Here is a 12,562-nt window from a genome sequence, read left to right on the forward strand (position 1 = left end):
AAAATACTGGGATTACAGGAGTGAGCCACAGCACCTGTCCTATTTCTCCTCTTATACAGTCATTAATGCAATTTCCATAGTAACCCATTAATCCATTAATCCATGCATGGATTAATTCAGTCCTGAGGGGAGAGCCGTCATTACCCAATCACCTCTTAAAGGCCTCACCTCTCAATACTGCTAAACTGGGGACTAAGTTTCAACAGGAATTTTGAGGGGTTGAACATTCAAACCATAGCATGGGTCTCCTAAGGTTGCAAAGCAGAGTGGCAATGCAGAAATTCCATGACAGGGAAGCCAGACCAACTTGAGTGAGTTGATCTTCATTCATCTTTGATCACCTTCCCAGAGCTACAGTTCCTCTCTTGATTATAAAATGTGTACTATCCACCTGGCAGGACTACTTAAATGTTAAATTAAATAATGCCTACAAAGTGTCTAGCCATTCCCTGCTCATCACTGATGTTCAGTAATTTTCAGCATTTTTTTTGAGACAGGGTCAGCTCTGTCACCCCAGGCTGGAGTGCAGTGGTGCAATCTCGGCTCACTGCAACCTCCACCTCCCAGGTTCAAGCGATTCTCCCGCCTGAGCCTCCTGAGTAGCTGGGATTACAGCCCCCCACCACCACACCCGGCTAATTTTTTGTATTTTTAGTAGAGATGGGGTTTCACTGTGTTAACCAGGATGGTCTCGATCTCCTGACCTTGTGATCTGCCCTATATCCACCTCCAACTTTACCATTCTACCCGCCTGATGATTTGATGCCATTCTACCCAAATGTATAAAGAATTCATAGCATCCATCTGACTCAGGGTACCATTTGGAGATTCAGTAATGAAAGACAATGTCATCCTTCCACAAAATGCCTTTTGCTTTCAATGTGGGAGGGGCGGAAGCTAGCCTGCGTATAGGGCGTCCTGCACTCACTCCCCTGCCACCACAGTTGGCAACTTTTAGGAGCATATTCTTGCCCTACTGGGCTTGATTTGTATTTTGTTTTCCTTCTCTTCGTTGAGTTTTGCCTACTTGCTTCTTACTATTTCATTTTGTTGAGATTCATATGCACGCACACAACACATATATTTGCCTGCCTCTCCCTTCAGTCGTGGATCGTTTCCTGCCTAAATCATTTCCCCGGGCTCCCCTCCCCTTCATCTGGCTAATCCTTCAGCTTTCCTCATGGAAACTTTTCTGACCCTTCACCACTCTTCCTATTTGCTTTTATAGCACCCTATGTTCTTCCTTCCCAGCACTTACCATGATCACAATTACATAATTTATTTGTGTCGTATTAGTCTGTCTCCCTTTCTAGGCTGCAGGCTCCAAGAAGGCAGCAAGCTTGTCTCTTGTTCACTGATCTGTCCCTAAGACTTGCAGTGCTTAGCATTTAGTAGGGGCTCCAGAAATATATGTGGAGTGGATGGATGGGCAAATAAATGAAAAGTGAATGAATGAATGAGGCCCAGAAGCTGGCTTTCATCCACAGGAGTGGACTAGCTCCATGGTGGCAGGTCTGCCCTTATCCTTATTTCATATAGAGCTTCATCTTCACTCTTGCTGTTGGCAGGATTCCTCCACAGCTTCTCCTACACTCTCTTAAAAAGAAATTGATTTACTAGTAACATGAACAATTCAACCAGAAAGTTTTGATACAGATTATGATTCTAGAGAAGCGCAATCTTGTTCAAACTGTGGCTTCAACACACATTCATAATACCCTCTATGTCTTCTAATAGGGCACATAAATCTGTTTTGGGATAGCCCACGTGGTTATTAAGAGAAGTAGGACAGTTAAAGGATCTTACAAATGACAGGACCCATTTTAGATTCCATGTTGACAATTTTTCCAGCCCAACAATTCACTAAAGATTCTGCATGCATCATTTGGGGGTCCCTCTTTTGCTTGTTGGATTTTCTCCCCTCTTTGTGCCCCCGGTTAATTGAATGAGCAGGTGGGCAGAAAGGAGCTCCTTAAAAGGAAGGTGTGGGTTTAAATCAAAACAGTCTTTTCTCCTACTGACAACTGCCCCATAGAACATAAAGAGTGCTTGAGACCTGGACGGGAGAGTGGAGAGGGGAGCAGAAAGTGAGGCAGATCCGTGGGCTTTTTCTCTACACGTTTCTGTCCTTAATAAAATAGCAACATGAAGCCTTCTCGGCTGAATGGGTGATTTTCCGCTTCCAGTCCTGTCTAAGAATCAGGTTGAACAATTGCAGGCAGCGATGTAAGAAATAGTTTCTGAAATAATGTTCTGTAGCTCTGCTGTGTTTGGGTCAACCCTCAGACTTCCTGACAATAGATTTTTTCTCGTTTCCTCCTGATCTGATGCAGTGCTATGGTGACTGTGCCGAGCAGACATGAGTAGCCGCCTCTCAAACTCCCAGAGGTAAACTGGCATTTTGAAGGAACAATAGCCCAAGGTTACGTGGAGGGAATATATTGAAGGATGCTGTGTTTAATTTCACTGCTTCCGTGAATGGTCTTCAAGATGAATAGCTTCAAGATTCCTGTGATTTTTCATTTCTTTTTTCTTTAAATAGCATATCAGGGTCCCCCAGTTCAGCCTAAATAGCATTCATTTCAGCAGTTCAGACCCGTCTGGGTGTGTGTCACAGAAAGGCGGGGCAAGGGTCACTTTGGAAGGGTATTTTGGGGGCTGGAGTCCATACCCTGGAGTGGAATGGGCTTGGGTTCTTCAGACGTCAGCGGGCTCCTCCCTTGGCCCCAGGTAAAAAGAAGCCGCACACTGAAGCTGCAATAGCCAGTTTTCAGAAGCTAGAGGAGATGTGGACGACACAATTTGATGCCAGAGAGAGAAAAGGTAACTCAAGTGGGAAAGTGCAACATTCTGTCTGCTTCTGTGCTAATATTGCGGCATTTGGGGGATACCGAATTCTTCTGAGACTGTAACTGTCTATACTGTCTATATCTTTGGGGACATAGGGACAGCAGCATTGGCTGACATTAGCACCCTCATGGGGCAGAGTCCAGTGGGATCACGTGAGCACATGCAAAAGACTCCTGAGGCTTCCTGATAAAACCTAGGGGAGAGATCTCACAGACAGGGTGGAGGATGCCGGAGCCCATGGACAGAATTGCCATTGTTAACGTGACCCTGTTTGGACCCTTGACTTAAGTGTAGAACAGGGAAAGCACAAGTCACAGGAGAATTATAAAATGTCAGTGCTATGAAAGATCTTAACATTTATCTAGTCAAATATCCCTCATGATACAGGCGATGATAGCAAGGCCCACAGAGGATAGGCTACTCACCCTTGCTTGATGGCCAGTTCACAACATAACCAGGGTAGAACTTAGTTCTCTGGAGGCCAGCTCATGACACATGATGGACTCCTGACATTCTTCATATGTTTGCAAGGCATTGAGGATTTCTGTTGTCTATGGAGAGAAAGTGTCTTCTAGGCATATACTTATTTGAGGGAAGTCCAGGATGCCTTAAGTCAAATGGAACTTGGGTTGTGGGCGGGAGGATTCTGTCCAGGGTACTCTTTTGGGAAGGCCCCGTTAGGTGGAGCTTTGCTGGTATTTACTGTAAGAAGGTGCAGCTTCAACTCTGGCTGGGTAAGGTCAGAAGGGAAAAGGAGTAGCCTCCTAGAAATAGCATCAGCTGGATCTTGGGTGTTCAGTCTGCTTACCTACCTCTGCCCATATCTTCACAGACACCTGTCCCTGCCAAACACTGGATTCACCCAGAGTCTGCCAGGACTGGAGCAGTAAAAACGACACAATGTGTGTGTGAGTTTTGTTTTAATCAAAATTCTCTCTGCTGCTATTTCAGCTCACTTAGTCTTGATTTGGCCTATGCAAACCTGAAGCCATGTGTTACTGTCATTTATATTTATTCATGAAATTCAGTCATCTCTTAGCCTGCCCCAGGTGAAACGGCCCAAGTTCTTCAATCATTAGCTCTTAGGAAGCCAGAACCAAGGTACTCTCTTGTCATAGGATGTTCCAGAAACTCAGGAGAGGATACAGCCTTCCAAACCTCAAGCATTCATTTTCAGCTATTCACCCTTATTACTGTACTAATAAAAACCTACTAAATTTATGCCTGGAGCACTCAGGAGAGGTCTTCTGATTTAGCAAAGATTCATATTACGTTTAAAATTTGATTTTAAAAATACACACACACACACATTCAGCTTTAAAAACACATACACAATACATTGAAAATACACTCAACAAAAGTATAGCTTTTCCTATGGAAGGTCACTGAAGGGATGGGGAAATTCTGACCTAGAATAAATTAACAGTCGTCTGAGCCCATTTCAGTTCACACAGACACCCCACCGCCTCTCTGCACTTTGCAGCATTCTTGTGAATGGGCCCAAACTCTCCCAGATGACACCTTTCACATTCTTTCTTCCCACTCACTCCCTGCCCCCTCCACACTTTCCCCCCCTCACATTCCTTCTCCGTTTGGCTTCACAAGTGATCATGACAACAGGCTGAGGGTGTTTTTAATTGTTTCTGGTGATGATCTCCAGCACGGCCTCACAGGAAACCTTGGACCTACAAAGCCAGAGCAATCCGCCACAGTGGCCGTGATGACCATGTGGGAGACAGACCCTGGGCCAGAATTTCATTCTGCAGTGACCCTGGGTGGGGGTTAGGGAGGGGATAAGTCTTCACTAGGTTTCTGGTCAAGCTCCATCCCCTACCCAATGCCCAAGACACTCTGGGATCTGCTCAAAGACAGAGCATTCTCTTGTGCCTGTCTATCCATTTGCACTCCTGGACTCCTGCCTTATCTCTCTCTAAAAAGAGTCAATATGAACAATGTCTCATTCTTTTCCCCAAAACCCTCAAGAGAAACTTTGCTATAATAGAATTACCAGACACCAGTACCTGGAACAGAAGTCAGCAAAATGAAATTAAACAAAGTTTGGAAAAATTTCCAGAGATTTTAAAAAAATCTGTGGCAAAGCCATCATCAAAGAGTTAAGGTTCAAGGTTTGTGATGAAGGCAGATGAGGTGTTATCTGCCCCTGTGGTCTCACAGCGAGTTGTGTGACTTCTCTCATCACCTCATGTCCTTCCAAAGAGAGGCACTGTCCGCAGCAGGGCCTAACACAGTTATGTCACTAATCCAGTCAATGGACATGCCCCGTGGCCATTTGCTACTCTTTGCTAATCCAAAGAGACAGCTTGTGGCTTGGGAGAAGTACAGATTTATGGATCTCTTACCTCTGACTTCCTACCCTGACCCTGAAGAACTGAGGTTTTGGCCTGTACACAGTTGTTTTGGTCAGAGATGTGTCACCAGTAACAGGGAGGTGGAGTGGTTCTCTGGAGAAAAAAATCTCCACATTTAGAGGAAGAAGTTTTCAATGCCCAGAATAAAGAATCTACACGATGTGGAAGAAGCACTGAGCAATATAGAGGGTTCCAGAATTGAGAAAGTGAAGATTCAAGCACGGGGTAAGACCACCATTATGAAGAGACAGTACAGCCACTGGAAAGAAAGTTGTGGGACTTGGCTGGGTGCAGTGGTTTGTGCGTATAATCCCAGCACTTTGGAAGGCCGAGGCAAGAGCACTGCTTGAGCCCAGGAGTTCGAGGCCAGTCTGGAGAACATAGTGAGACCTTGTCTCTACAAAACATAAACAAAATTAGTTGCACATGGTAGCATGCACCTGTGGTCCCAGCTTCTTGGGAGGCTGAGTGGGAGGACCACTTGAGCCCCGGATGTCGAGACTGCATGCTATGAGCCTGGACTGAGCCAGTGCACTCCAGCCTGAGCATCGAATAAAGACTCTGCCTCTAAAAAAAAAAACAGAAAGAAAGAAGAAGAAGAAAAGCTGTGGGACTTGAGAAAACACTACTCCTGCATTGGGGGATAAGTGCCTAATTTGTAATCTCACTTCTAGACTCAGGCATCAGGAATCTATGCTACCATTAATATGTAAATATTGGGCAAATGTCTGGAACACAGTAGGTACTCAATAAATGTTTGCTAAGCTGCTTAGAATCAAAATAAGCAAATTTAACTTAAAAACTAGTCAGTATAAAAATCAGGGTTCTCTGTAGGAACTCAGATTGCTGACCACTCAGATTTCTCTTACTTCTCTCCTGAATTAGTCTCACACTTGTTCAGGTTCCCTGAACAAATAATGTTGTCTAATAAAGTAGCTTCTAGACAGATGTGGCTATTTAAATTAATTAAAATTAAATGAATTGAAAATTCAGTTCCTCAGTCACACTGTCCACTTTTCAAATGCACAAATCCCTCATGTGACTAGTGGCTGCCGTACTGGACAGCACCAATTCTAGAACATTCCCATGACTCCACAATGTTCTATTGGGCAGCACTGGTCTACAGTGTCGAAGAGAGGTTTCACATCTGATTCAGTCTTCTAAAGAAAGACATTTTGGATTTAGTAGCACATGAAGAGAATGGGGAGTTTTCAGGGCATTCAGGGAGGTTTCACAAACCTCTTCTGCTGATGCTCAACTCTTTCCTGTCATAGAAAAAGAAGGACAAAGCTGACAAACATTGTCTATAAAGAATCAGGTAATAGCTGGGCGCAGCGGCTCAGGCCTGAAATCCCAGCACTTTGGGAAGCCGAGGTGGATGGATCACCTGAGGTCAGGAGTTCCAGACCAGCCTGGCCAACATGGTGAAATCCTTCTCTAGTTTTTTTGTGAAAATACAAAATTAGGCAGCTGTGGTGGCACATGCGTGTAGTCCCAGCTACTCTGGAGGCTGAGACAGGAGAATCATTTGAATCCGCGAGGCGGAGGCTACAATGAGCCAAGATCATGCCACTGCACCCCAGCCTGAGCGAGACACAGCGAGACTCCATCTCAAAAAAAAAAAAAAAATCAGGTAATAAATATTTTAGACCTTAAAGGCTAAGAAACAAAATCAAAGAGATTCTTTAAATACTTACATAGCAAGGGGGAAAACAAATTTCCACAAACTTTTTATAGATGACATTCAAAACTTTATGAACACTGAAATTTGGATTCATATAATTTTCAAGTCATGAAATACTATAGTTCTTTTGATTATTTTCAACCATTTCAAAGGTAAAAACCATTCAAAGCTCACGGGCTGCACCATAGCAGGCAGTGAGCCAGATTTGGCCTGCGGGTATAGCTTGCTACTTGGCATGCTAGGCCATGCAGAAAAAACACCATGAAACATGACTGGCTGGCTTCTTTTAGGAGCCGATTTTCAGAAGTGTCATGCAAATAGGATGGAAAGCTTGTGCAGGGTATATTGAAAGTCTCCCTCAAGAAGCAGGAATGAGGCCGGGCACAGTGGCTCACACCTGTAATCCTAGCACTTTGGGAAGCTGAGGAGAGAGGATCACTTGAGGTCAGGAGTTTGAGACCAGCCTGGTCAACATAGTGAAACTCCACCTCTAGTAAATATACAAAAATTAGTTGGGCATGGTAGCACGTATCTGTAATCCCAGCTACTCTGGAGGCTGAGGCACGAGAATTGCTTGAACCCGGGAGACAGAGGTTGCAGTGAGCTGAGATAGCACCATTGCACTCCAGCCTGGGCAACAGAGCAAGGCTCTGTCTCAAAAAAAAAAAAAAAAAAAAAGGAAAAAGAAGGAATGACATCAAGTCAACGCCCTCTAGAGTCGGGAATGGTCACTCAAGGCGGAGATAATTCTGCTTTCTCCATCCAATGTAAGTTCTTTTGGAAGAGGAGCCATTAAGACCCAAAGAAACAAAAGAATCATCCCCTGGGTCAGTCAAACCTGCTGCTGAAGCTATGGAACTTTTCAGAATAATCCTCAGAGATAAGACCAGCGGGGGATGGCCATAGTCCCCCACAAGCTGTGATGCTAGAGAGAGCGACTGTTTCCCCTGACTTCACAGCCAGCCACCCTGCTTAGCCTGAAAGGAATACTCAGAGGAAGGTGTTGGAGTTGAAAGAAAGAAGCCAGAACTTGGGCCACATCTGCATGGGGAGAAAAAAAGAGAGGAGGTTGGGCATAGTGGCTCATACCTATAATCAGGTGCCAAGGTGGGAAGATCACTTGAGCCAGGAGCTGAGACCACTTGAGACCAGCCTAGGCAGCATAGTGAGAGACCCCATCTCTACAAAACAACAAAACAAATTAACTGAACATAGTGGCACTCACCTATAGTCCCAGCTACTGAGGAGGCTGAAGTGGGAGGATCACTTGAGCCCAGGAGTTTGAGGCTGCAGTGAGCCATGATCATGCCACTGTACTCCAGCCTCGGTGACATAACAAGACTCTTTCTCAAAAAAAAAAAAAAAAAAAAAAAATTCCCAGGGAAGGGTAATCTACAAATGTGAAAGAGAGAAGTGAAGAAGTCAAGGAAGCTTTTAGGCAGGTACGAGAACTGAGGAGCGCTGTTTAATGTAAAGAGCATTCACTAGGAGTTAGGTTCCCAAGATTCTCTTTGTCTCGACCTTCTATATAGTTCACATCCTTTTAATACCATCTTTCCCCAAATTTAAAATAGATATAATGATATATCTCATGTTTGCAAATATATCTATGTGAACTTCTTTGGAAGGTTAATACATTTTTCACATTGGTTTAGTTTGTAACCCAATTTTTTCCATTTTTCCCATTCCCGTTCCCCTGTGAAGTCTTTTAAATCATCAAACCAAAATGGAATTGCAGCTGCCTGCTCTGAGCACTTGGGGTACCTGCATGTGCTTTTTTTCTCAAGTTTCATTTTAGGCGAAGGGTTACATACACATGAAGCTTTGTTATAGAAGTAAACTCGTGCCATGGAGGTTTGTACAGATTATTTCATCACCCAGTATTAAGCCCAGTACCCAACAGTTATCTTTTCTGCTCCTCTCCCTCCTCCCGCCCTCCACCCTCGAGTAGACCCCAGTGTCTGTTGTTCCCCTGTTTGTGCGCATGAATTCTCATCACGTAGCTCCCACTTACTAGTGAGAACATGCGGTGTTTGGTTTTCTGTTCCTGCGTCAGTTTGCTATTTCCAGTGCTTTACTGTGCCTGCCTTCCCCACAAAACAGGAAACTCCCCCAGGGTGGCCGTGGCATCTCATTGCTCCCCACAGCCCCAGGGCCAGCTGGGTTAGGTTCCTGGATTTAGTAAGCAGTGAATGCTGGCTAAAGGAGTGAACGAATCCCTGTGCATTCCATTTATCACAAGATATCCCCTCATTAAACCTTTGACTTAGAAGAATACTTTGAGAAAATAATAGGAAGCGAATGATTAGGATCGTGTCTGAGTATATGTCCTGCTTAAAGCTTTAAATTTTTTAAAAATCTTAAAACAAAATACAACTGTAAGCAAAATTTCAACCTACAAACTTCTAGGTTATAACTTCTGAAAGATAGGTACTGTTATTCCCATTCACCAAGAGAGAAGAAACCTAAGACTAACCTGCTCTCAGTCACATTTAAAGTGAGTTTCTGACTCAGAACAAGCCGCCTTGGCTTTTAGTCTTAGCCCGCAGACTTCCACTCAAATGTGCGGCCCTCTCATGAGCACTTAGCTGTTAGAGAATGAGCAGTTAGTTGGTGGTAAGAACAGGTCATTCATGAACCTTTCCTGAGGATCAGTAAACAGACCTTCGTGCCGCCCCTGCCTTCCTGCACTCCGCCCTTTGACAATGTTTGCATCCCATCCTAAGGTCTCCAGAGCGGAACCTGCTCAGATGGTTCAGGAGGAGGAGCTTAGTTAAGCAAAAGACACGTATAATGAAGCTTCGAGTGAACTAGCTAAAAAGAAACATGCAGAAGAAAACCCAATGCAGACTGCTATGGAATTGCTTGGCATTTCCTAGATTTGAGAGGGACGGGGGGAGACCTGCAACTATCATCGTCATAGCCAGTCAGTCCTTGGCTCCACTCCACAGGATTTATCCTTTTTACTGAGGCTATCTTATCTCCTTGGCACATCTATTAGTCTAGTAAGGACCAGTAGTTCATGTTTCTACGTATTTATGCAGGATTAGCAAACTGGTGTGTGCCACTGTCATTAACACCATCATCTCCATTATCACCACCATCATCATCGCCAACATGCCCAGCACCTCATAGTTTACAAAGTGTTTTCGTATTCACCTTCTCACTCTGTGCTGACAACAGCCCTCTGTGGACAGCTCTGTTGTGATCATGTGTACTAAAATCACTGGCTTTTCCTTGGGCCTTTAAATGGGTATTTATATAGTATGAGAGTAGAGATGGGGTCAGAAAAAGTACTATTAAATAACCTAGGAGAGAAGAACCCTTTAAAACACTTTGCCTTCGTGAGTCACGTGGTGAGGGTCACCTAGCTAGCACTTCTGTTAGTTTTTCACTACTGAGATAAGGATGCTAACCAAAATAAAAGTAAGGACATTAGGAAGATGGATTGTAACAACAAAAGCAATTTCCCAAATTCTCCCTTTGTAAAACAAGACTAAGGCCCACTGGGCCAAGTCATATGTGGAATAAAAAGGTAATGCAATAATAGTAAATAATAATAGTACTACATATAAATGTTTAGCTCTTTGAAAAGTGCTTTTGTCTAATTTAGTCTCACAACTACCTTTGAAGTTATTAAAATAATCATTATCTTTGTTTTAAAGATAAAAAAGATTTTCAGTTAAATAACTCACTAACTCATTGATGCAAGAAACAGAACAAAGCTCTAATAGGAAATGTTCTTGCCCATTTAAGAAACTCAAATCAAAGAAATTTTTGAAACAATAGCCTTACTTTTATAGTCTATTAATAAACAATTTGGCATTAATGCTTGAAATGTGGATTTTATACAATAGCGTGTGTTGAAAGTTCACCGGATCTAGAGATACAGAGTCTGCTGAATATAGAGACTCACAGAGTGTCACTGAAAATATGCCTTCATTTATCTGGTGTCTGTAGAGCCTCTTTCTGATAGTTTTTGTATCTCTGCTTCCTATCTCATCCCCAGTCACAACCAGTATATTTTCTTCTATAGAGACAGGAATCACCTCATAATAGGTAAAAATCCAGTTCAATGGTTTCCTACCCAGACTGCACATTAAATTTTCTGGTTTTTTTTTTTTTTTTTTTTCAAGAAAGACAGATGTTTTATAGTAACCAGAACATCATGATCCTGGCATAAAAACAGACACACGAACCAATGGAACAGAACAGAGAACCCAGAAATAAATCCATGCACTCATAGCCAACTCATTTTTGACAAAAACACCAAGAATATACATTGGAGAAAGAATGGCCTCATTAATAAATTGTTCTGGGAAAACTGGATATCCACATGCAGAAGAATGAAATTGGATCCTCATTTTTACCATATACAAAAATCAACTCAAAATGGATTGAAGACTTCAGTGTAAGACCTCAAACTATAAAACAACTAAAAGGAAAACATTGGGGAAATGCTATGGGACATTGATTTGAGCAAAGATTTATCTGGGTAATGCCTCAGAACCATATGCAACAAAAGCAAAAATAGACAAATGAGATGACATCAAGCTAAAAAGTTTCTGCACAACAAAGGAAACAATCAAGAAAACAGGCAACCTACACAATGGGAGAAAAATATGTGCAAACTATCCATCGGACAAGGGATTTGTAACCAGAAAACAGAAGGAACTCAAACAACTCGATAGCAAAAGACAAATAATCCAACTTGAAGATGGGCAAAGACCTGAATGGACATTTCTCAAAAGAAGACATATAAATGGCCAACAGGTATATTTAAAAATGCCCAACATCAATCATTAGGGAAATGCAAATCAAAACCACAATGAGATATAATTTTGTTGCAGTTAGAATGGCTATTATCAAAAGACAAAAAATAGGCCTGGCATGGTATCTCACATCTGTAATCCCAGTGCTTTGGGAAGTTAAGGCAGGAGGATCACTTGAGGCCAGGAGTTTCAGGCTGCAGTCAGTTAGGATTGCATTACTGCATTCCACCGTTGCGACAAAGGTAGACCCTGTCTCTAAAAGAATAAAATATGCCAGGTATGGTGGCTCATGCCTGTAATCCCAACACTTTGGGAGGCTAAGGTGGGTGGATCACTTGAGCCCAGGAGTTTGAGATCACAGTGGGCAATATGACAAAACCCTATCTCTACAAAAACGTAGCTGGACATGGTGGTGTTTGCCTGTATTCCCAGCTACTCAGGTGGCTGAAACAGCAGAATGGCTTGAACCTGGGAGGTCAAGGCTGCAGTGAGCCATCTTTGCACCACTGCACTCCATCCTGGGCTGCAGAGTGAGAGCTGTCAAATAAAAATAATTAATATTGGGGGATCCCAAGATGGCTGAATAAGAGGCAGCTCCGGAAAGCAGCTCCCAGCGAGAGACACAGAAGCCAAGTGGTCTCCACAATTCCAAATGAGGTACTAGGTTCATTGTGTGGGTCTGGTTGGACAGTGGATATAAACCAAATAGGGCAAGTTGAGGCAAGGCAGGGCACTGCCCCACCCAGGAGGTGCATGCAACCAACCAGAGGACCGGGGGATCTCCCCGTCTGGGACTTTGGTTCAGATACAGCCTCCACTGAAGTCCTCTACAACCCACAGAATGGATCTTCGCTGGGCTGAAAACCCTCAGCGAGCTGCCTGAACAG

At 43.4% G+C, this 12,562-nt stretch overlaps 1 protein-coding gene across 9 annotated transcripts in view; it reads right to left on the reverse strand.

Annotated features, from left to right (window-relative positions):
- Positions 1-12,562, reverse strand: part of ZNF648 (zinc finger protein 648) — a 246,345-nt gene that overhangs the window by 187,978 nt on the left and 45,805 nt on the right. The window contains exon 1 of one of the 9 annotated variants that reach the window (XR_010340316.1): positions 3,276-3,347. The exons of the other annotated variants lie outside the window; for them this stretch is intronic. The gene's annotated coding sequence lies outside the window, so the exon portion shown is untranslated. Of the gene's footprint in view, positions 1-3,275; positions 3,348-12,562 lie in introns of those variants that run through there. 9 annotated transcript variants of the gene reach the window in all.

The sequence above is a fragment of the Aotus nancymaae genome, unplaced genomic scaffold (genome assembly GCF_030222135.1).
Source record: "Aotus nancymaae isolate 86718 unplaced genomic scaffold, 86718_ANA_hifiasm-v0.15.2.pri h1tg000108l, whole genome shotgun sequence".
Lineage (NCBI taxonomy): Eukaryota > Metazoa > Chordata > Mammalia > Primates > Aotidae > Aotus > Aotus nancymaae.